The following is a 27449-nucleotide window of genomic DNA, read 5'->3' as shown; positions in this document are numbered from 1 at the left end:
AACCTTTAATTTAATGATTGTTGATTAATATACTTTTAAGTTAAACCTTTTTCTCATTTACGTGACAACATTTGACTTTCAGCTTGGTTGAGATTTAAATCATTATCATTATCAACCTAATCCTCCCACCTCCTGAAAAAAAAGCCCCTCTAACCCACCCCACCTACTTAATAAACAAGTCTCACTCACTTACTCTGTCAATACAACAATGTCACATGCATATAAAGTGAAATATAAGATATCATCATTATCATCATCATCATCATCTCTACAAATGATAATCAACAAAATATATTCACAAGTAACCTTGTTAAATTTGGGTTTCCAAGTGAGATACAAAAAAATTGACTCAATGGAAGATGAAAAAGTGATCAAGATGAAGATGATGATTGGAAGAAAAATAAAAGTCAAAGACCAGAAAAGAGCAAGATGAAGATGATAAAGGAGAAAAGAGTCAAAATATAAGGATACCTTTTTTTTCATCTTCATCTTCATCTTCTTCTCATCATCATCATGTAACAAGAAAAAAGTTTCACTGAAACAATTTGGTGAATGAATTATTCAACCACAATTAGAGACACACCAATGATTACACAACTTGTTAGTTAATTTTTTCACTATTATTGTATCAAGATGATGATGATGATGATACACTAACTAGACTTCATCATCATCATTCTCATCTTCCTAATCTTTTTTTTTTCCTCATCAATTTGATTATTTTTTTTTTCCTCCAAACATAAACCTCCAATTTCAAGGCGATTCTTTTACACTAAGTTACAACATTTTATTTCTCTTCTTTTTGATCATGTCCATCATCCTCATCCTCATCATCTTTGGGTTGAAGAACAAGAAATGATGATGAAAAAAGAGTAATAACATTTCAGGATCATTTCTCTTCTTCTTCTTCTCATCATCATGGTTGTATAACCTTTTGATTATCAAGAAAATACTTTCATCTCTTTTATTCTGTATCATCATCATCATCATCATAAACAACAACAAAATCTTCTTGCTCATCATCTAAATAATCAACTGAATCAACGTTTCAATTAAATTAAACGCACACAAATTGAAGAGTAGGAAGAGAATAAAAAAATTCATTAGCGAATAAAAAATCAACAGTAAACATGACGAAAGAGAATCATAATTAATATTTAATTCATTTCCATTGTTTGCAATGAAAAATTAATAACAACAAGATGGCGAGAGAAAAAAACACCAACAGAATCAACATGAGCACCTAAACATGATTCTTGGCATCGTAAAGTTAACATGATAACATGAAAATAAGTTCTAATGGAAGAGAGAATTGAAAAAAAAAATATATTCTTTTTCCCATCATCTTCTTATCATCTTGGCTCAGCATGAGAGCAGACAAAATCCATTGGCACGGCCAATGAATTACAATTGAAAAGTAATAATATCAAACAACGTGCCAAATGCAAGTGAAGTTGTTGCAGAAAGAAAAAAGGTAATTGTAATTTACTGTTGATTGTTGTTGTTGTTGCAATAAACAGTAATGATAATAATTGAAACCAGAAGCAATTTAAGTGATAATTGATGCACACGAAAACGCGTGCAACCATAAACAGCAAGAAAAACGTGCACTATGGTTGTTTACTGATCAATAAGATTTCTATTTGTTTGCTAATGTAAAGTTGACTGTTAGACAGAAACCATTTCATCTTTGATTGCTAACCGTTTGCAACAATTAACTTGAACATAAATACACACACACACACACACACACACACAAATATATAAGCTCATTAATTCAGCTAATTTAATAGCAACAATCAACACATCATTCACAATTCAATACATAATATCAAATATATTGCTGGTTAATTTAAAAAAAAAGGTTCTCAGTTATATTTATATTATTGCAAAGTTAATAAATTTCAAAAAGCAAAATATAATAACAAAGTAATCATCATCATCATCATCATCTTTATCATCATTATCAAGCAGAAGGTAATACCAATTTATACTCAGAATAACATGGGAAATGATGAAATCATTTGACCTTCAAGATGATGATGATTGTGATAATGAATAAAGATGATGGTGATGATGATGTTTGAGAGAAGGAGGAAAAGTTGATTATGCTGATGATGATTAAGATGATGATGAAAATGATGAATATAAGAAAAGGTTAGGCTAATAAATTGCTCTGTTGGTGGCAGATTTTGGTGATGGTGGTGGAGGGTTTGTGTTCATTTTATCATCTCTCTCTCTCTCTCTCTCTCTCTCAAGTGTGTACCCACCACCATTCATAACGTGTTGAGTATTAATATTTGCAACATCAACGTCCAATCATAATTACAATTAGTTTACTTGAGGTTTTACTATAAACTTTGATAATTATTATACTAATTCATCATTTTTGTAGCTATTCACTCAATGATAATCATGATTGTTGTTGGTGAATTGATAGACTTGTAATTTTGCCATTTATATGCAACCAATGATGAACATTTTAATTTGCTTTGACTCTTTTTTTTTGCATAATAATGATAATGATAATGATTATCATTATCATCATAATGAGGATGATCAAGTTAAATTATGTCAAATTGTGAAAGGGAAAACAAATGATGAGACTTTAATGATAATGCTAATGATGATCACTATGAGTCCTTGGGTGTTTATCATCATCATAGTGACTTTTTTTTCTCATTGAAAAGGGTTTACCTAAATTACAATATTAGTATTGATTCATTATCTTCATCAGAACTTATCATAATGAAAGGGAAGGATAAACATGAAAAGAGAGATTAACAAAAAAGTAACATCATGTTACTTTTTTACTTAGTACTTTGTTTTTCCACCTCTCATCATCAACAAAAAAAGGTAGAAAAAAAAACAATTCGGAAGCATCTTCATGGTAATTACGAGATAAAATAATTGTGATTATAATGAATGGTAGTTTAGGTAATTATATCTGAATTGGTTGATGATGATGATGATGATGATGATACAAATACGATAGAGATGAGGATTGAAGAGGAGCGGTGAGAGTGAAATGATAATGATAATGTTGAATGTGAGCAATTTGATTACAATTAAAAGGTTATGATGTTTTTACCATCAAGAATTAACTTTGAATGGATGATTGAACATTCAATCAAAAAGTGAGAGAGCAACTGAGAGAGAGATGATGAAATTAACTCTGTAAAGATGATGAGAGTGAGAGATTCATTTAATAAGAGAGTTGATAATGATGAAGATAAAGTTGTAATAACAAGTTGGAAACAATTTTTTATTCACTCTGTCTGATCATCTAATGATGATGATGATCAACATGAAAAGCAAAGATCAACAACAGGTCAATCGTAACCAGGATTACCTAAGTTTCAGATGATGATGATGATAGTTTTTCATCTCAATCATCATCAGTTAGAAAACAATAAGAGCAAACAGTAAACAAGAAAAAGAAAATAAAAGATTTACCTTGAAAGATTTTCTAAATCTTCATCAATTTGTCTTCCTTTACTTTTGATATTAGTTCAAAGTAACATGATGATAGAATTGATTAGAATCAATTCTCTCTCTCTCTCTCTCAGTCTTAATCATCTTTTCTGGTTCCTGAATACAATTCTAACGGATTAAGTTTCAAGGTAAAAAAAAGGTAACCCGATATGTTAAACCAACAACAATAATCCAATACCTTTTATTTTTGATATACTAACCATTACTATTTACCCAATGATGCTCAAAGATACTCAATATCCTATTCAAATAAAATAGTGAAGATAAATGAATAATATTTATCATCCTCATCTTCATGATAATATTATGTAATAATAGTAATAACAATCTAATATGTATAGAGACATAAACTGTTGGATGAAAATAACATTTCATCACAAGAGATGAAGGAAAATTTTGTCATCATCATGAGGAAAAAAAAAGTTGATCTCGAAAAATTCATTACCCTGAACCGATAATCATCATACTCGTTGTCTCCCTCATCATGATTATCATCATTCTGAATCGGTGATAATGAAAGATGAACCAAAGATATTATGTATTAACATTGATACAAATGATCAACAATGTAAATCAGTTAATTTGATTTGATTGTGTAATGGCAAAGGTTAAATTATCAATAAGGACAATTGATGTAAAATGAAGCTTAATATTATGTTACAATTTACAGTTATATTAATTTTTATCTTCCTTTTATCATCAACATCATTATTATTATTGATATTGTTGTCATAACATATACAGAAGATATTTAACAAAAAAAAATGTCACCAACATATTATATTGAGAATGCAATTGTTATATTATATATATTGATATGCAAAAGGTTTTCAAGTTGATTGTAATGATTATATTGATTTGATTGAATAGAAATCAAATTGAAAGGTTCAATTGATTATATTGCAATAGTAATAAAATTGAATTATTAAAAGAAACTAATCAATTTAGTTATGCATTTTATGCATACCCTTCATCATAATTATCATATATTAATACACATTACAATCATGTTGATGATGGTAAACGCATTTTGCAATATCTTTACAAATAATAATAATACAATCAATGAAGATGAAGGATCATCATCATCATGAGGATATTGAAAAGGGCTTGTTCAAGGTCATGGGTGATTAAATTTCCAACATTTAAAAATTAATATTAAATTTCAAACTACAAGTGAGGGTTTATCATGTTATCTTTGGTTCAGTAATTAAAGTCCAACTGTTAATCAGTTAATATATTAACAAGATACTTCAAGGATAACTGAGTTAATGGATATTCACATAATATATTTAGAGGTGGTGGTGATGGTGGCGATTTGGTGGAGGTGGTAAAGGTCTCTCTCTCTCTCTCTCTCTCTCTCTCTCTCTCTCTCTCTCTCTCTCTCTCGGATGTGAAAAATTGATTATGAAAAGATAATGATAAAGGGATAAAGGAGGAGGATGATGATAATGATGAGGATGAGAAGGAGGTTGGGAGGACAAACTGTATTTTTATTACAATACAATATGAATAACTTTTGTTGTATTGATAATGTTATTTGATTGTTGATAAATTTACATACTAAATCCACTAATGTATTCAAATTTTCACATAGATTATACATCAACCCTATGTGAAAATTAACAGCATGAAAAGAAAGAAAGAAGAGAGAGAGAGAGAGAGACTATTAAGATACGGGTAAAAAGGCCAAAAGGCCGAAGCGATGTTGTGGTTATATAAATGATTATAATACAAATACAAATATAAATGGGTATATATGTCAAAAGCCGTTCCACTGTTGTGCCAATGTGTTGTTGTTGTTGTTGTGCTCAGTGTACCGAGGAAAAGGTTCAACCCACTCCCCACTCTCCTCCTTGTCAAAGTAACAAATCTGTTGAGACTCTCATCATCATTATCATCTGAAAGAGATAAAGAGAGAGAGAGGGAGTCCAGTTTCTCAACCGCTAAAATATAAATTATCTTCTCTCTCTCTGTGTTCCATTATCTCCATCTCCATCTTCATCTTCATCTCCTCCTCTTCTTTTTCTTTCTTCTCACTTTTCGCTCTTTTCTTCATCATCATCATCATCATCATCATCATCTCTCTCTTTTTTTTCTTACTTTCTTTATCCTCCCTCATCCCCTCCCACTTTGGCCCTTCTCTTCACGCTTTTTACTGTCAACAATGACCAATCCATTTATTATCATTATTATTATATTATCCACCTCGAAAATGAAACACCCTGATAACTAGAGCCTTAACTTACTCTCATTCATGTTTACCTAGTTTTTTTGTTACCTTTTAACATTTACCTTAATAATATTATTATTACAACTTAACATTAGGTCACTGGTAATAATAATAGTATTAGGTTGATTATCATCATCATCATCTTAATCATCATAATCATTATTGTTATCAGGTATTAGTAAGAAAAAAACTTGTCCAATATTACACAAGTTATAACAATTGAAATTTTCTTAACACACACACACAAAAGGCCACAAACGTTCAATTGACAAGGTCAAATTATTGCTTCTTTCAGCTAAATAAAAGTCCAGTCAAGAGTCTCGATAGCCCAGAAATGTAGTCATAATCCCAACCCACACCGATGAGAGGATAAAGCACCAAAATAGATTTAGTTTTGATTGCTTATCGTTAACTATTATCGTGAGATGATGTACCTTTTTTTACCAACCAAAGATCCAACACAACAATGAATACAACGAGAATCCATTGTTAAGCTGAGAAAGTTAATGGATGATAAAGTGACTGAGCACACATAGAGCGAGAGAGAGAGAGAAACTTATCATCCTCTTGATAATATATAACTTTAGACGATATTATCATCATCATTTGGTTTTTACGATAACTTGGCCTTTGTTGTTATCGTTGAACCAGTAAAACTTGAAAAGTCCGTTGTTGTTGTACTAATAACATCATATGGTGGCCTTTTTTGCCAGTGACTCGTAATTTTTTTTTGTCCTTGCACGGCCAAAGTACCTTTGATATCGCTTCGATAACCATAATAATCATCATGGTTAACAATGATAATCATAATAGTAATAATCATCTTAACAATTACAATCAATGAGAGAGTGAGAGAGATCCTTTTGTCCAAACCATCAATCAAGAATCTACTTTAACCATGATAATCAATAACAAAGGTAATCAACTATCAACATGATAGTAATTTGTATTAACTATGAAAATAAAGGTTCAAAGGGACATAAATAGTAACACAATCAGTACAATATAAAAACTAATTAATGATTAAACAATTAACTTGATTTACAGCAATTTTCGCACCATTAATTTAATCAATACAGTCAATAAATCACCCAAACAAATTTTGCAATTAACACAATTAAAAAGGTTAAAATGATAAGGTAAAAAAAAAGTCTTGTAATCCTAATAAATTGCAAAATTTAATCCAAATCCTTAATCTAATCAAATGATTGACTTAATTGGGTTACAAATATAAAAGTGATTATCATTAATATCACTTCATAAGTAACATATGGCTTTGACCGTTAAGTTTTATCATCATCATCATCTTGAAAATGATGATAAGTAAAACATTCAATAATTTATCAGACTTTACCATCAACATCAACATCAGCAATCCATATAATCTTCATCATCATCATATATGAATAGCATTTTTTTGAATGATTTAATATTAAAAAAATAAAAATGTTTGTATATTTACCGTTATTATTGCAAATAATAATCAAGAGCATAATAAAAAAAAAGGTATATCAAAAAAACTTCACACAAGAGGATAAATAAATTGCAATAGTGTATATAATACTATTGAATACATGTATAATATACACTTACTCCCACCTTTCTCTCTCATCTCATCATCCTCTTCTTATCATCATCATCATCATCATCATCATCTTTTCATCTTCTCAAGATGAAAGAAGCAATATAAATGTATTTGTAAGAGGTAAGCCACTTTTGTGTAAGATGTATATTCACAAGCTTAATACATAAACATTTTATCATATGTTGATGCAGTAAAGATGATGAAAGAAATTGATGAAAGAAGAATAGATTTGAGAGAGAAAAAAGCTTGAAAGAAAGAGAGAGAAGAGAAAGAAGAGAGAGAGAGAGAGAGATTTATGAATAAAGAATCGTTTGAATTATGAATATCCTTTGCATACCTTTGGAAAGGTAAATGTCTTCAAGGTCTTAACTTTTTCTCGTTCAATGTAGTTCCTTAAGGTTCATACATTATGTAAACATACACACAACACTGAAAATGTAATAATACCAAAGGTAAGAGGTGATTTTTTTACTGTTATATCTCTGATCAAATACAATAAAACTTATACTCATATCGATATTGATGTTATATCAACCATTAAAAAGGGAAAGTACAATTAGAAAATGAATTTTTTTCTTGTTATTGCAATAACAAGAAAAAAGTGTTGACTGAAAAAAAAACGAAAGTGATACAAATCATGTAATAGTTTTGGACTCATTTGTTTTTTTTTTCTCAATCAAATTCTGTAGATGCTTAAATTGATTCATAAATATCTCTACAATTTCATGAGCTAAGTCAATGTCAAGATAATCAATGATAATGTTATTAATACTTTACAATCCAATATTCTAAAGGGTATTAGTGATTTCATCCTTTTCTCTGTGTGGTTGTAGATAGTGTCTATTTCTTGTTGATTGAATTTCATTGAAATGATATATACAATTGAATGTACACATAAATGTACTTGTGAAACTTTTCATGCATAACAAATGATGTTGTTTGTTGAATTGAAATAAACATGGAATTGTAAATGGACGAATAACAAAAAGAAAGAGTTGATTTGTGACAATTACAAAGGTAAAATCTTTTCTGACAACTTTACCTCCAAATCCTTTTGTTAATACAATATCAAGGTGAGAAGTGAGAGGATGAGGAGGTGGAAAAGGGTGAAGATAGAGAATAAAGAAAAAAAAGAAAACCCTTCAAGCAAATGTAACACAATTGTACAGGTATAGTAATAAGAATATGTAACATTGCAGATAGACAATGGGATCGATATGATACTTTTGAGAGAGAGAGAGAGAGAGAGAGAGAGAGAGAGAAGAAGTGATGTTAATGAAATGAATTATAAGAAAAGCAATTATGATAAATTTGGTGGTTTTTCGGTTTTATAACCTGAGGGTTAGAAGAGCATGAAGATGATGAGGATGGAGATGTTGGGAAGATGAAAGAGAAGAGGAGAAAATAAAGGCAAAGAAGCGAAACCTGTCATTCTAAGACAATCCTAATGAGTTACATTTAAAACTTCTTGCTACCGAGAAGATGAGAAATTTAAGATGAGAAAATGCTAAGAAGATGAAGAAAAAAAAGAGATGATAATGATAATGAGAGAGCGGAAGTGTGTTAAAAATTGGGCGTATCTAGACATTCATCATCATCTCATTTAGCTCACTCAATATCTACCTCTAATTAATAAAAACCTCATCATCATTATCTGTCTCTCTCTCATCCAATGTGTTCACCTTTTAGGTTTGCTTAAACTTGAAAGGTAAACATACAAACAGAAAGACAAGATTCAATGTTGAATGTGTACATAGTAAAGATATTAATGTGTAAATATAAGCAGTGGATCGTAAATGAACCAGGATGATGAAAAAAAAACATCAAGGTAACCAAACAGAAAGAGAGAAAGACTATCAATATTATAGCAAATATACAGAGAGGAGATAATAATATTGCCCTAAGGCAAGAATAGGAATCATTCGTGATTAGGATTGAAGATGAGAGAGAGAAGAAGAAGAGAAAGAAAGAAAGAAAGAAAGAGAGAGAGAGAGAGAGTAACAAGTGAGATGATTATGAGAGAGAAAGAAGAAAGTAGGTAGGTATAGCCTTGCATTTTTCTTGCGAAGAGAAAAAAGAAAGAGAAGAAAAAGAAAAAGAAGATGATGATGAAAAAGAGGAAGATAAAAGCAATTGAAAGGTAAATTAAAAAAGAGAGATGATGATGAAAACAGAAACCGGGTTTCGAAATACTATGAAGTTAACCATGTTTTCTAAAAAGGGGAGATGCTAAAATTATCAAAGAGAGTAAAGAAAGAGGATGATAATGATGATGATGATGATGAAGAAAACCTATTATTAAGGTGAGTCTCATTTACGTGTTGCCAGTTAATTTGAGGCCTTAGCGTCAGTTAAAAGCCACATTAATAGGTGTTTACAGCTTTCAACAGGATAAGATTTAAGGTCCATTAAAAAGCTACAACTTTTCAATTCCCTGTTAAGACCTGAGATATACACGGAGAGAGAGAGAGAGAGAGAGAGAGAGAGAGAGAGAGAGAGAGAGAGAGAGACCCACACCCAACAAGGTGGGTTGGAACTCTGAGAGAGTGGAAATCAGAGTGGAAAGTTTCAGAATTGAATAACGATCATCATGATTATCATGTATGTTTTGATACAATTAAAATGCTAAACCATTAAGAGTAACATAGTTATTAGATTGACATTGACATGGTTTAAGTTTTATTATTATTTAGATGTTTGAATAACTTTGATTTGTTTACTTTTAAATTATTATTGCAAATTAAATTCAACTAATTAATTAATCTAATTACCTGATTAAAGTATAATAAATAAAACAATCAATTATTATAAATATATATATACACACACACCAGTGAAGATAAATATCATATAACCAAAAGTATCGCGAGTAATTAACTTTAATGATGTTACTTGATTGTTTCAATCATTAAATTGATCACTATTGATTTTTTATTCAATCAATGTTCAATTTTCATAGCTACTGTTTTGTATTTGAAAAAAAAACCTTCAAAGTTATTATATCTTCAAGTGAGAGAGAGATAGACTCAGAGTAATCATGATAGTAAACGGAATCATTTTATTATTATTATCATTATTAATGATGATGATGATGATGATAAAAATAATCATAAATACAATGATAATGATAATGTGATAATATCATTTCAAAGTCAATCCCTGTGTTCGTGTTATCAGAATTAAGGTTTTCCAGTATTAAAACAAGTCACGGAGAAGATGAAAAAAAAGATGATTGGATTTTTCCTCATCATCATCAACCGTTGACAATATAAATTATCCTCATCCTCATCCTCATCTTCATCTTCATCTTCATCAACATTCAAAAAGAAGGGGAAAAAAATGATTCAATTTACTCAATTGACTGAACTTTTCCACCTACGAAATTGGAAACGTTAAATTGCCCGGGAAATGCTCAACTTTTCAATATTTATTTAAATATTTATCATTGAGAATCGTAATTAACTGATTAAATCGTTGATTATATTCATGCAGTTACAATGTTGTTAATCATTAATTGTTTATTATGTGTTCATTTAAATTGTTTGAGTGTCTCATTCACCTTTTCCTTATTTATTGAATGAGCAAAATTCAGGTAATCATAATTAATGATAACAATTAATTGTTCAATCAGGTAAATGTTTTCAGGGTAAAAAATAAAGATACGTGAGATTATTGAATTAACAATTAACTATTTAATAGTTAATCATGATAATGGTGATGGGTGAAGTTATAATAATAATAATAATAATGATTATGATAAACATGGTTAACTAAATAAAGGTAATTATCAACAATTTATTTATTAGTTAAATTTTTGATTGTGCTGCTAATCAATATAATCGTTAATTGTAAAAGTGATGTGATGATTAATTTTTAAGTTACTACAACCATTAGTAATTGGTTAATCATTTTTAACAATCAAGTTAATCAAGATAATCAATGTCAATGTTAAGTTTGCCGTTTCAAGGATCAAGATGTTGATTGAATTTAATTTGGAAGAAGTAAAAAAAATTATCATTCAGATGAGATCAGCTGATTATCATGAAAATTGGAAGATGACTTTGAATGATAATAAAGTTTTTGTCACTCTTACTTTATCATCATCATCATGCTGAGTATTATCATGATGATAAATAATATTATCTTCATTTGAATCTGGTATATGTTTACCTTTGAATATATTACAAAGATGAGGGTGGAATAAGGTTGAAAGGTGGAAAGAGTGAGAGAGAGAGAGGGTAAAAAGTTCATGTTTCCCTGGAATATAATTTACTCTGAATCAGAATCTCATTAAATATCATGTTTGAAGGATGATAAAGAAACAGAAAGACAGAAAGAAGAAGAAGAAGAAAAGTTCATAAGCTGAATTCTAATTCTTATTCAGTTTCCCTTTGAATCATTATTACAGAGTTGAAGAGGCGGACACACATTCAAGATGAAAATGATGAAGATAATGATGATTATTATCATAATAATCATCTTTCCATGATGAAAGATTAAGACCCAGCCCAATTAATCATCATGAGCTGATGAAACTCAGACAAAAAAAATTATTAAACCTCTGAGAATGAGAGAGAGAGAGAGAAGACAAACATTTACGCACCCATTCAATGTTAATGTTCACAGAAACATCATCATCATCATCATGGTACTTATGATAATAAACAAGTCTCCCTGAAATAATGCTCATCATCATTAGATAATAAGTAATCAGTTGTAACCAGCAAAAAAATATGAAAAATTAACTGATAGATCACAGATTAGGCCAACCTATTAATTGATTAAATCTTATACATATCAGTGAATGGATGATGAAAAAAAAAGGATGAGGATGAAATTAATGAGCATCCTCTTTATCATTATCTTCATCACTTTCATCAGTGTGGTCTCACTTTCAAACATGCTCATCAAATACCTTACCTAATGAGAGAGAGAGAGAGAGAGAGAGAGAGAGAAATGAGGATGAGGATGAGGATGATAAACTAAAGAGTGAAAGAGGAGAGTGAATAGAAAATGTTAATCAAAGTCATGATCAAGTTTAACTCAAGTCTAGATACTAATCAATTTAACAAATTACTATGAGACTTGCATGTTAATTAATCTGTATTCACGTTTCAATATCAAGTCTGAGGTTAAGGTGTATCTATTATCGTATATATATTAATATAAATACATAATCATCATCATCACATGTAATAATAATTATCTTTATCATGATAGTCATTATCATCATCTAATTTATTAATAATAAATAAATCATATCATTGCAAGTGTAATAAATTAACCAAGTGTTTCAATAATTAATCAGATCGATGGAGATAAACAAAACAAAAAAGTAATCATCTTAATCATAAACAATTAACCGATGGTCATTGATGAGATAATGTCAACCATTACTATCCTCATTTCCAACTACTTTTTTGCTTTCATCACCAAATGAGAGAGTAATTTTAATCATCATCATCATCTTTCTCAATTCATTCATGATTTTCCCTCCCTTTCATCATCATTTCTCATGATACAAAATACTATCATTATACTTACCCGTAATAATGAATACACACCTCTCTCTCTCTCTCTCTCTCTCTCTCTCTCTCTCTCTCTCTCTCTCTAGCATTTCCACCTTGATTATATCTTATCCATTATCATGTTTGACGGCTGAGGATCTATTATCTTGACCAAAATTATCATTTTTCTCACTATCTCTCTCCCATCTTCATCTTCTCACTCACACTGAAATAAATACACTCATCTCTCTCTCTCCATCTAACAATTTAATCTCTTCTCTTTCCCTTTTCTTTCAATCATGATCACCATTATTATCATTATTAACATCACGCTGACCTTGATGGTTTAGTTTCTCAGAGAAAGTGAGCAATAATGATAATAATAATAACGATGATGATTATGATTATGATGCTAATCCAAACCATCATCATAATCATCAAGATAAAAGTAAGTACAACTAACAGCAAGAAAAAAAAGCAAAGATTAGTGAGAGATTTATAAGAGGCGGTTGATTAATTTAAATTATCCATCAGATTATATTACAACAAACAAGTAAACAAGATTCAATTGCTAAATATTATCATAATTTCAGGTAAAAGTTTTGCAAGAAAAAAAATCATTTGCTTTCATAGCTATAATCAGTTGAAAGATTATAATTATTATTACAATAATTATCATAGTAATTAATCAAATACTCACTTTAACAAACAACATGAAAAACAAATTAAAAGGTAAATTAATTTTTGATAAAGTTGATAAACAGCAACAATAAACAAACACATACACACACATATATATAAATATAAAATCCTGGTAACAATAACATTGCATAGACAAAATCAACAATCAACATCAAAAGGTAAACATAAACAATTGTTATTTTGTCAACACCATTGATCAATAATCATCATTAACATTTACCTATGGAAAAAAAAGTTTTGTTTTCACCTTTTGAATACTAAACAAAAATGGATAATCAAAATCGCAACAATAACTAAATTATCTGAGAAACAATTTAAATGCAATGAGTGAGCGAGCGAGAGAGAGAGAGAGAGAGAGAGAGAGAGAGAGAGAGAGAGCTGGTTAAACAATGATGATGAGGATGCTACCGAAGGTTAAAAGTGACAACAGGCTAAAAGAGTATAATGTTATTATAATGGAGGAGAGAGAGAAAAATGGATGCGGATGATGTTGATGAAAAGGTGATGATAAGAATGCAAAATATGCTTTTTATCATCATCATCACAACAGAACAATCAATTCAAATGTGTATTTTGGTTGGTTGATTTCTATCAATATCATAATCATACCAAATGAACATTTCTAATAGCATAATAATATAACCATCACGTGACTGCGTTAAGGTTACCCATCATTAAGAAAGAGAGAGAGAGAAACTATCTCACCCTTAGCAAAAATTTTATCTTTCTCTTCATCTTCATCTTCCTCTCTCTCTCTCTCTCACAATGTTATCATCATTATATCAACTTTTACCTCCCAGTCTCTGACATACAGATGATGCGAGATGATTTCTCCTCTTCCTCTTTCTCCTCCTCCAGAATCTAATCTGATAATAGTCCCTGTGAGAGGTATTTATATATAAATCTAACTTACTATCATTACTTTATCTGATGTAGTGGGAGTTGAAAGTAGTAGTAGTGGTGGTGGTATTGGTAGTAAATAAAAAGTTAGAGTGGGAAAGAGAGAGAGAGAGTGAATGAGTGAGATGAAGAGACTCACTGACAATACGACTTGAAGTGAATCGATTTTTCCGGTCAGATATCCAATTAAATGGTGAATTGGTTGATAATATCATCATCTAAATAACGATCTGTCTCACAATCTTTGCGTAGATATTATTTATCTTATCCTCAGGAAACTGTAAACAAAATACATGGACGATGAAAACAACTCATCATCATCATCACATGGAACATAATAAATTCATTTGATAGAATTTCAACTTTTCTCTTCTCTTTTTTTGTCTGAAAAGATTCTGTTACTATTTGATTTTCTCAAAAGGAAAATAGTTGAATAAAGAGGATCATCATCATCATCATCTTCATGAGGAAGATGATAAACATGGTCAGATGAAAGATGAAATAATGTCATTGTTATCATTTTGTTACAATAATCTGACAAAAAAAGATGATAAAATAATGGATAATATTAATGGTAGAGTAATAATATATCAGAGTGAATATTTTCTCATGGATAAATCATTCAAACATCATCATCATCATCATATTTGTTTACTTATTTTCATCATAATCATTTATTTTGTAATACTTTTTGTTTTATTCATTTTATCATAATCATAATCATCATTGCATCATATTAATATCATTAATATCTATTTTAATAATACTTAACTTATCATTATTACTTAAAGTGTAGTTACCATGAAAGAGGAAGAAGATGGTAAATGATGAGGATGCTGAAAATGGATCGACAAAGTAAATTCAATGTTATATCTGTTTCTACATACGTGTTACCATTTACATTATCCTCATCATCCGCATCCATATCTTCATCATTATCATCATGATAAAAAAATCCTTGACAACTATTCAAGTGTGTCTATGGTTGTTTTCCTTTTCTTTTCATTTATCATCCATGCAAAAGTCGCAATAGTTTTTTTTACCTTTTCATCTTCTCCTTCTCCTTCTCTTCATCTCTCTCTCTCTCTCTCAATTTCTCTTTTCAATTTGATTTATCATCAAGAAGTGAAAATGCTTGAAAAGAGGCCAACGAAAAGTGATATAAGAATCTGATAAAAATTCTCGAGGAGAAGTAAAAAAAGTTCTAAAGAGAAAGAGAAAGATAAGTTCTAAACTTTTTTTCTACTTTTCTTCTTCATCATCATTCGATTTTCATCTTGTTCTACTTATAATACTTTCCACTCTTCATCTCCATCATAATGTTACTTGAATTTCAATGTCTCCAAAGAGATTCCAAGAAGTAGAAGAGAAAGAAAAAGTTTATTTCGAAAATGTTTTTTCTCATCTTCTCATTTTCATTCTCATCCTTCAGCTTTTTTTCTTTCTGCAAAAAAATTTCCTCTTTCTTTTATATATATCATCTCTTTATTATGAAATTCATTCCATCCACCTTTATCTTCTCTCTCTCTCTCATTCCCTCATCATCATCATCATTTTGTCTGTGAACAAAATATGCATTTATTACATTGATGGATACAATGAAAGAGTAGAGTGAAAGTATTGCAGAAAAAAAAAAGAAAATGAAAAATTTAGATCAAGAGATGATGAGAAAAAGATTTTCCATCTCGACGCCAGAGGAGGTTATCTTCATCATCATCAATTGCAATTGTAAAATGATGATGATATGCAAAGTGAAAAGAAGATGAGGAAGAAAAGATGAAGATGAAAAATAACCCAAAGATTGAATTGAATGCAAGTGAAATGAACTTTCACTTTCATCTAACTTTTTCCAGTCTACCACACATTTCCTCTTATTTTTTTTCTTCTCCATCCTCTTCTCTACAACTCATCTTCATCATCTTTTCCTGCATCAACTACAAGAACACATATATTCATGGTAACAAGCTTTCATTACATACATCAAACAGAAGTTTCCATCATCTATACTCTCCTCATCCTCATCCTCATCTCTCTGTCTCTCTCAATAACACACAACAAAAACACTGTTGGTGGAGGAGGAAAAAAAGATGAAAATAATTTACTGTGAAAAGATGAAGCATAAAAAATATGTAAAATAAGTTATATCCCGGAATGATCAACATCCTTTTCCCTTGTATCATTAGCATCATTTATTATAATGAGAGTGTTGTTGATGATCAACAATCTTGTTGAGGCAAAAATTGCAACTGAAAACAAAATAAACAACCTTTCAATCTGGAAACAAAGGTTGACTGTGTGTTGATGATGATGATGATGGATAAACTAATAAGTAACATTGTAAACTTATTGTTTATCAAATTAATTCATTCAGCTGATTTTTATTCAATGTAACATTTACATTGATCATCAAGTAAAATGATTGTTAAAAGATAATCTCAAAGGTTGACTTTTCTCACCGATTTAAATTGTATTCAAATAAAACGATGTGAGAATACGGATCATGTTAAAATATATCAGCTGAGATGTAATTTGCAATATGATAAGGGTGACAGGGTGGAAAAGGAGGAGTGGGTGATATGGTTTTGTGAAGAGAAAGGTGAAAAGTGATGCTGATATAATGATGATGATATTAAACTTCATTAAATGTGAATGAAAAGGAAGAGAAAAATTTTTTTTTTCTTCAAAGGAAACTAGATATTTGAGTGGAATCAAATTGATGTGTAAAATTGGTGAAGCAAATCAAATAAACATGGTTAGATGGATTCAATGATGATGATGCGGATGATAATGTTGTTTTGGTTTGTTTTCATGCACCTTATACTCACTTTCTCCCTTTATCTCTCTCTCTCACTCTCTCTGCTCCTTCTTCATGCTGTATTTTAGGTTAGATGATGAAGATGAATCAAAATGTACCTTCATTTTTTATCAACCCAACATGAACCTTCAAAAATGAAACAAAATAAATCTCTCAATCCCCATGTGAGTAACAGATAGTGAAAGAAAATGAGTGAGAGAGACTGAGAGAGTACCAAAAAAAAAGATGAGGATAAAGTTTTGAATGAGAAGTAGAAGTGAAAAAAAAAGATCATCAAGTTTGGGTTTTTTTCTGTTCACTTCTTATTTGGGTCTCTTTACTTTCTCATATGTTCACAGTTGATTTTCTGGGTTAATATTTAGCATAAACATGATACATGATATAAAACCTTGAGTGAGTTGATCTGGTTGCTTACACAATTGTTCAAGGTGTGCAACGATTCCCTCTTGATCCCTAGAGCTGTGTATTCAAGGAACCCACCGCTACACCAACACCACCATCACTATTTTCTTAATCTTTTCCACTCTCTTTATTTCCTAGTAAACTGTCTAAGGATCAGGAAAGATTTTCAAGGCAAATGCAATTGAAGAAAACAAAAAGTAAACATTTTTCTCTTGTAACGTTTTACCAAATTTTACGGTAACCCAACTCCTGTCAAGTTAATTCTGTCGTTGAGAATGAGAAGATAAAAGGAAGAGAGATGATAATGATGATGATGAGATGACTCTTTTTTCCTCTTCTTCCTTCATCCAAATGCTTTTTGTCTTCTCATCTTTCTGACTCTTTTTCTTCTAATTCCAATACAAATCTCTCTTTCTCTCTCGCTCTCTCTCTCTTTAACTCACTTTTCTTTCATTTCATTTCATTACATTCCAATTTTCATCTCCTGCTGATTCCAATCTAGGTGTTAATACCCGGGTGAAGTTTGCCAACATTTTCATGTTGAATTATATCAAGAACTTGTGACATGCTTCATATCAACCTCATGTGAACCCTTTTTCACGTTATTCCACCATTCAACTTCATCATCATCCTGATCAGTATCATCATCATCATATTGTTTCCTTTAGTAATATAAAGAAGCGAAAGATTAACCAAGCGGAAGAGCAAAAAAAAACACTTACATACAATATTCATCTAACATGGTAACCGCAATCAACTCTGCAGTCCCAAAGAATCACTCTCTCATGGAGATGATGATGATTATCATCATCTTGAAGGATAAACCACCAAAAAAAAAATAATAATAATAAACTGAAAGAAAATAAAATCTGAGACCAGATAAACCGGAATTCCGGTTTTCTGTTAATCTTCAAACACTTAATACATAAAAATATGACCAAGAAAAAGTCTCAATGATTTTCTGTTGGTAAGAAACAAAACAAAAAAAAAATGTTTACCTTTTAAAGTGCAAAAACCCATAAACAAAACAAATCAACATGAAACCATGAATTAAAAGGCAACAATCAATTAACTGTTGACTTGAAACAACAATTTAAAGTTTACAAGAGTGAAAATCAAGTTGATTAATAACTTATCATGTACAGAGATTATCATCATCATCATCATTACATATAAATGATTCTATTGGCTGAGAAAATAATTATGTTAATAATTAACAATTATTACATTAAAATTACATTAATCAAAGTGATGAGAGTGAGTATAAATAAGTTGAATGAGATTAACACAGTGAAACTGAATATGCATTAACATGAACCCAGAAGTAAATTCAATTCCCTGAACAGAGTATTAAACAACAAGAACAAAAAAAACCAACACAAAAGTATGAGAAAAGGTTTTAATATGTTTACTATTAACAAGAAAATGTTAATCTTGATGTTTTGTAGTTTTGAAAGGAGGAAGAAGAAGAAGAAGAAAAATTAGATAAACAAAACCATCATGATTATCATCATGAGCATGTTGATTGTTACAATTGTAGGAGAAAGAAAAACAAAAAAAAAGTAGCAACGTATATGCAAAGTATTAAAATTGATATGCAATCAGCAAGAACACAAATTATATATGCTAATGAGGTATCTAATTAATGAGCATCATTTGATGGTAGCATTAAGATCTGTTAATCAAGTTAATCATGGTTAACAAATCATCTTCTTCTGCTCTCTCTCTCTCTCTCTCTCGCTCTCTCTCAGTTTTTTTAAACACATTGAGAAAATCAGACTTTGCAATGATGAGGATGAGGATGATGAAGTAGACTGAGTAACCTGCTGTTAAACTGTTCAACAACAACATGAGTAAAAACACCAAGGATGAATCAATGAAATCCTAAATGATGGAGAGCAAGTAAAAAAAAAACATCAACAAAAAGTATTCACAGCAAGAAATCAATTGAAAACGTTTCTTTTTTTTCATCATGCTGTTTGTTGTTATTGTTGTTAAATCATTGTTATTGTTGATGTTACTCATCATCATCATCACCATCATCATCAGTGATGATAATACATTGAATTCAATTTTTTTTTTCATCAACTTTATCCTTTTCAATTCATTATTCAATTCATCGATATGTTTTTTTTTCATTATCATTCTTTATGCTCATTACTATTCAAGTGAAACTTTTTTGTCACTGATGATTTTTTTTCCTCTTGGCATCTTCATCTTCAATTTTATCTTCATCTCTCTCTCTCACCTTCTTTATCTTGAAGGAAAATTTCATATTCAATTTATACATAAATGAAGTAATCTGATGAAATTACATGCTGATGATGATGATGATTCCACTGATGAGGATGAGGTTAATACGATGATGATGGTGAGAGGTATAAATACATATACGAAAAAAATGAGTTGCTAAGTGTTTGTAACAAAGATGAAGAAGAAGAAGAAAAAACTTACTAACTAAACACTTTGAGCTCATCAATCAAATGAAAGATGATGAAGATGATGAGGATGAAAAAAAAAGAAGAAGAGGTAAAAAAAGAGAGAAAGAGAGATAAGGTTAAATTGATGAAGATGCTTTTCTTCAACCTTTTCCTTTTCCTCTTCATTTTCTTTCTCCATTTCCTCCTCATCCTCATCCTTTTTCCACCTCCATTCAACTCCTCCTTTTCTATTCTTATGCCTCACTTTTTTTTTCATTATCATCATAAAGGTTTTGTGACATAACATCATCATCATCATCATGGGAATATCTTTGCTCAGATGGAAACTTTTACTCAGTTCATTGTGATTACATTTTATGCAATAATAATAACAATGAACATGAACATGTTTGTTATATAATAAGCTGAGAATCATCATCATCATCATCATGAAAATAACGATGATCCTGATGATGATGATGATGAGTAGAGTGGGAATAACTATTATCTTCATCCACCGGTAAAGATTTAACCCTTTTTCCTCTCTCAACTATTTACCTTTCATGTTGTTTATTAGAACCCAAAACCAATATAATGATTAGGTGATAGTTGACTGAATAAGTGGAATAAACTTTTCATCTCTTTGATAACTTTTACCACCCCACCATCACACACCCATCTCACCAACACAACCCACTCTCTCTCTCTCTCTCTCTAACCATCTCAGTTAATTGTGTTCACTTGGGCGTTACCAATCGATTAGCTTACATGGTTAGTACATATATACACAAACATATATTATCATTATATAAATATAAGTATTCAATAATATTATCATCATCATATGGGAGGGAGAAACAGAGTGAGATATAAAATGTTAGGATCAATGGTGATTACGCATTGAATGTCATTCACTTTCAGCCTCATCATCATCATCATCCTTGTATATTACATAGAGACACTCACAAGAAGAGAGAGAGAGAGATGAAAGTAAATATATTATTATTATTATCACCATCATCTCTCTTATTGTTATCATTGAAAAGATGAAGATTATTATTACATAGAGAGGAAGAGGAAAAGATGATGAAGAGATGAAGATAAGAGATGGAGATTGAGTTATAGCAATAAGATGCTATTGTTTTGTTTGTTGATTGTTTGTGATCTTTATCATTTTCCACCCCCAAAATAATAAACAAGCCAATTGTGATTTATAACAGAGACAAACACACACCCAATATAACCTAAACTGACCAAACATGGACAGACATTTATATACACACACTCACTAGACTAATAATAATAAAAATAGTGATTACGATTGAGTAAAAGTAATCATAATAAAAAGTAACAGTAAATGGTAATAGGGAGAAAGTAATAATACAAATACAATATCTTTTTACGTTTCAAGAGGATATTAATAGTGATATTATTGATTGAAATCATTGAGGGATTAACATATATAATCAAATATTCAGTATTGATCATAATCTTCAGGGATGATAATCATTTACGATGATAAATGTAAAGGTAACAAGAAGAAAAAAAAAGATTTCAAGTTGATGGATAAATTAACATGGATCAAGAAATAATCATCATCAACAAAAGGTTGATTATTGATCCATTATGATGATGAAACAATAACAGTAACTCATTAACCTTGTAATGTAATTAAAGTTGATGATTATTGTTGATATTATTGATTAATTGATGGGGGAAACATCAATTAGATTTTGTTGAGGGTAAATAACCATTTGTGATTACAAGGCAGGATTATAATCAATTGATAAAATGATGATAATTAAAGTGGACGGAAGTGGAAACACAAAAAAAAATACTAACAACAACAACAAGATAATGATGATGATGATGATGATGAAGTTATTATAATGATGAGAAGGAGTAAAAGTTTGTAATCATTGATGCGGTTAATTGGTTTAGCCGTGCGTTACTTTAAATGGATGCCTTAATTAATTTAATTAAAGCTGATCAACAAGCAATAAAAAGTAAATTTTTCACTTCTTTCACTTTCCATCCTCATCATTATTTATCTTCCTCTCTCCCTTTGTCTCTCACTCTCACTGCTGTCTATGAGTGCAAGTAGTAAATCATTTAAAGGCATAACAACCTCCCACTGACTTAGAGGGAGGAAAGTGTGTCTTGATGTTTAGGGAGAGTAAGAGAGAGAGAGAGAGAGAGAGAGAGAGAGAGAGAGAGAGAGAGAGAGAGGATGATAACAATTGTGAGTAGGATGAAGCCAATTTGATCAAGATAATAATGATTTAATGAAGAGAAGATGAGAAAAAAACTCAAATGATTTTTGGGAGGGTTTGAAAAGGATGCTATGGATGAGGAAGATAAAGGAAGAGAAAGAAAGAGAGAGAGAGAGAGAGAGATACATAGACATAGATTATCAAATTACAATGTTGAGAAAATGAGAAGATGATGATCAGATGATGGACACACAAATTGATTAACAGTTTTTTTTCTCCTTCTACTCTTATGAACTTGATCCCCGTTGATGTTTCACCAGGGGATCAGAGAGAAAGTAATAGATAGAATGATGATAATCATCATTATCATCGTAGATGATAAAATGAAGATGATGATGTGATGGATAAAGAGGTTAAAGTACAGAGGATACTAAACAGATAAGGATTAAAGCAATGAAGAAAAAAATACAAAGCCAAATAAACTGACACAAGATTTTATATCTATCATCCTCATCCTCATCCTCATCCTCGTCTTCATTATTTGCTGATCATGATGTAATAAAAAAGCAATCATTGCAAAACTTTTATCCTCTTGGTGATAATAATAATAAGAAATGATGATAAACAATTAAAATCAATTTCAATTGGAAAGTGATTTGTTTTCAAAGCAATCAATTAAATTGCTACTTTTATGATAATAATTATTAAATTGTAACAATTTGATAACAATGTAAACCAATTAACTGGGAAACATTATTACCATTTTATATTAAAAACTAAATTAACTACATAACCATTAATACAAATTTTATTTATTGTATAATTTAAAAAAAGGTAACCAAGTTAATTGTGAGCAAAAAAAAGTTAACAATCAAAAAAATTAATTGATAGTAAAAAAAAATAATATATTGATTATTATTCATCATATTTATCAACCTTTTACCATGATAATAATAATTACAATTAATGTTAATTGAGATGATTTCAGGGCTTCAGGGCTTTAACGCTAATGAGATGAGTATGTGAATGATAAACTGCCGAAAGCTAATTGAATCAAGAGGATGATAAGGTTGATGATATAATACCGATGATGATGATGATAAGAGTGAGACTAAAGATTGAAAAGTTAAAGCTTAAGATGAGCAAGAAAAAAAAAAGGATGAGGATAAACTGAGAAACAAATTCCCTCTGGTATTAAGTTGTAAAAATTTGTTCCAACCCTTTGGTTATAATGATAAAATTGATGCAGATAAAGATGATGATGGATGATAAGTTATCCCTGGTAAGTAAAAAAAGGAGGCAATCAAATGATAATATGGATGAGGTAATGATGAGAGACATTATCATCATCTTCATCAGGAGGGCCTCACATGTCTGTCTCTCTCTCACTCCATCTTCCTCTCCTCTTTATCACCATTTTGACATACAAAATGATGATCATGATGATAATCAACGCGCATATATATCATCAGTCCTGGGCATTTGCAGTTAATTGCAGTAAACTCAATTAAAACTACAGTAATAATATCAATTTGATAAGCAAGAGGACATTATCAGTAAGATAAAATATAATTTGTATAAATAATTTGGGTTGACAGTTTCAATCCAGGTAAATACACACACACACAAATTAACCACATTTAATGTGATTATATTAGATAAAAGGGAAAAGGAAGTGTAAATATTATTAATAGAATCAAGAAAAAAGAAGATAATTCTTTTCCATCATTAGCATCCTCATCTTCATTATCAAGGCGTGGTGTATGTGATTATCATCGCAAACAATTTAAATTACAAGCTTGTTGTTATGATTATTGTTTGTTAATAGCATTAGACTATTGGACAATGTGATCACGAAAGGTTGACAATTGATGTTTATTTACACAGAGAGAGACTCACCTCCCACTTTTGGGACTCTCTCTCTCTCTCATCAATGTAAATGGGTGTTATCATTATCACTCTCTGAGAATCAAACCTTTGCATTATTATCATCATCATTATTATTATTATTATAAATGGATAAGGATGATGAGAGAGATCAAATGATGATGGAAAAAAGTAGATGAGATGTGATCAATGATTCGTTGAGAGATTCAGAGTAACTATTTATCTGTGAAGGAAAAGGTTACCTTTTAGTAAAGGTAATCTAGTGATGCTTCACGCAAGAGAAGGAGAAAGATGAGGAGGAGAAATAAAAAAAAAGAATAAGATGAAAAGTGGGAAGATGAACAGAGAAGATGAGAATGAAAATGATAAGGGAAGACAAGAAGAAGGAGAAAAAAGAAATGAAGAAAAAAAAAGGTTGATTTTGTGCATCATTTCAATTTAGAACTTTCCTTTTTTTTCCTTCATCTATCTCACTCACTCTCTGTCTCTCTGTCTCTCTCTTTCTCTCTCTTTCAATAACAATTTAAAATGAAAGAGATGGGAGATGATGATGGGAGGATGATAAAGATAAAGGATGATGATGATATTGTAAAAAGATTCACATTTGAAACATTGAATCAAACAGAAAAAAAGAGAGAATAGAAAAAAAAATCTCTTTTATCGAGCAAACAAAACGAGAAAGACATTACAAGTCACAATGAGAATGAACAACAACAACAATGTTAATCCTGGAAATTGTTTGTTCTGATGATGATGCTCATGATAATCATCATGTAAGACTTATCAACTCCCACTCTGAGGCACATCTAAAACTACCCACCATTGAGTTAAACTGATTAGGATGAAAAAGAAGAGAGAGAGAGAGAGTGAAAATATACCCACAGAGTGAGTGAAAAAAAGAGATCGATATTTTTTCCTCTGTTAAATTACTCGGTAACATCCAAAGTTATCATTCATTTGGAAACTATTACATGTTAACTTGGAACTTTTTTCTTCTTCTCTTTCCTTTCAATTGTCCTTTTTGATGCAGACACAATGATGGAAGGTAGTGAGAAGCAAGAGGAAAAAAAAGTGATGAGGATAAAGTGGAATTGAAAAGATTTCTATGGCGTAGAAGAAGAAGAAAAAAATATCCAGAATGATGATGATGAAAAATGATAATAATCGGTGAGCATGGATGAGTAGGAAGACTGAAATATTATATTTCTCTGATTTTCTGTATATATACAATGTTTTCCGATATTTATAATATATGAAATGATGATGAAAACATGAGGATAACTTATATATATCTTCATGTAATAATAATGATGATGGAACATGAAAAAACTAGAGAGGATGAAATTGAATGAAAAAGGATAAAAGTGAAAACCAACGGTTTAAGATGATAAATCATCATTCATTTACTTTCTTTTCTCTTTCTTTTTTACCACCACCATCACCATCATCATCATTATTGTCATTATCATCATCATCATATTGATTGCAATCAAGATAACATTCTTACAGAATAAGCAACAACAATAATAATAGACAGCAACATGATGATGATGATGATGATGATGAAGAAAGTAACATAATGATGTAAGATGATGAAAGTCTTTCTGTATCTTCACCATCATCATCACAAAAATATGGTTCCTCTTACATTCAACTATTTTATCTGTTGAACCATTTCAATGAAGGTTCATTATAACAAAAGGCCACATGAGAGACATCATCATTATCATCATACGGATCATTATTATTATCCACATCCCATAATCATCAGAATCCTCCAAAACCATCAACAAATATTCATGATAATTGAGGTTGTAACTGAATTTCAGAGCTGAGAGAGAGAGAGAGAGAGAGAGAGAGAGATGATTTTCCCCTAACCAAGGTAACAAAACAGAGGTTAGAGAAACAGCCAAAATAATAGTAATCATCATGATAATATAAGATGATCATTATTATCAACCAGAAAAAATGAATTTACACCAAGAATAGTTTAATCATCATGTATGAACTTTTTTCTCCCTTCAAATCAATATCATCATCATCATCTCTCCCTCTTCTCTTCCAATATCATGATTATCATCATCATGGGTTAAGGAGTCAATTGATCCTTAATGATTATGATTATTATTATAATATGATAGATACTCATTGATAATATTGTTTCAAAAAAAAAGTGATTCATTGAATTCAAGTTTACATGAATAAAAAACAAAGTTAAATTGTTAACACAAAAAGTAAATAAATAATCAACATGATTACTGAGTGATTTAAAATCTTAATGATATGATATTTAAAGTAATCATATGTTTATCTTAACCGTTACTAATGATGATCAAGTTAATTTGTTGTTGTTGTTGTTATTTAGCAAATGCATTAACTCATCAATAAATCCAATAGATTAAAGGTAATGTATTTTCATCTTGGTGTAAAAAAAATATACCAACTTAAAGGTTGGTAAAGGTTCAAATGAATTCAGTTAACCCATGGGAACTGAAACAATCTGGTAAAGAGGAAATGTGATGATGAGGATGAAGGAGGAAGATGATGATGATGATGATGATGGTGGTGGTGGTGGGTGAAGGTTGAGAGGTGGAAACAGTTTTACAAGAAGCCATTGACTACTTGCAATGGTTAACCATCTAATTTGATGTAGGATTTATCACTGTGGTCAAGCTTAACACTGTCATTAACCTTTTTCCTTGTTATTCTGTTGGGTTCCATCATGTTGGTCATCTTGATTATCCTTCTTACTAAGATAATCTTCATCTTTATTTTAATCATTATCATCTTTGGTCATTAGTTATATCGAAAATTGTTAATCTAAGATCATTTTTTATCTTTATTATTTTTTTTCTCTCTCTCTCTCCTCTTGATTTACTTTCATTGATGATCGATGATAAAAAGGAAAGGTAAAGGTAAAGGGATAAAAAATGATGAGAATTAACTGATTATCATCATAATTCAGATTCTGATTTTTCAAAGATAATCATCAAGATGGAAATTATTTTCTCCACCATTTTATCATCCATATCATCATCATCAACATCATCATCATGTTATTCATAATACTATTACTGGTGATACTTATCATCCATATACAAAAGTATGTTTAAGGTCAAAGATGATGAACAAGAGGGAGGGGAGAAAGAAAAAGATGTTGAGTAATGAAAAAAAAACAGTGAAAGAAGATGAGGATGATAAAGGGAGATGAAAAGTTCAATGGAAGAGAAAAAGAAACAGGATGATGATGAAGGAGGAAGAAGAGAATAAGATGAAATGAGATCAGTTCG

General features: G+C 30.2%; 1 protein-coding gene across 2 annotated transcripts in view; it reads right to left on the bottom strand.

The window, feature by feature from the left end:
• Positions 1-27449, bottom strand: part of LOC128395522 (transducin-like enhancer protein 3-A) — a 39681-nt gene that overhangs the window by 3025 nt on the left and 9207 nt on the right. The window lies entirely within an intron of this gene.

This window comes from Panonychus citri, unplaced genomic scaffold (genome assembly GCF_014898815.1).
Source record: "Panonychus citri isolate SS breed McGregor unplaced genomic scaffold, ASM1489881v1 Contig00141, whole genome shotgun sequence".
NCBI classification, from domain to species: domain Eukaryota; kingdom Metazoa; phylum Arthropoda; class Arachnida; order Trombidiformes; family Tetranychidae; genus Panonychus; species Panonychus citri.
The sequence above is the reverse complement of the archived record's forward strand: the minus strand, read 5'-3'. Positions and strand labels throughout refer to the sequence as shown.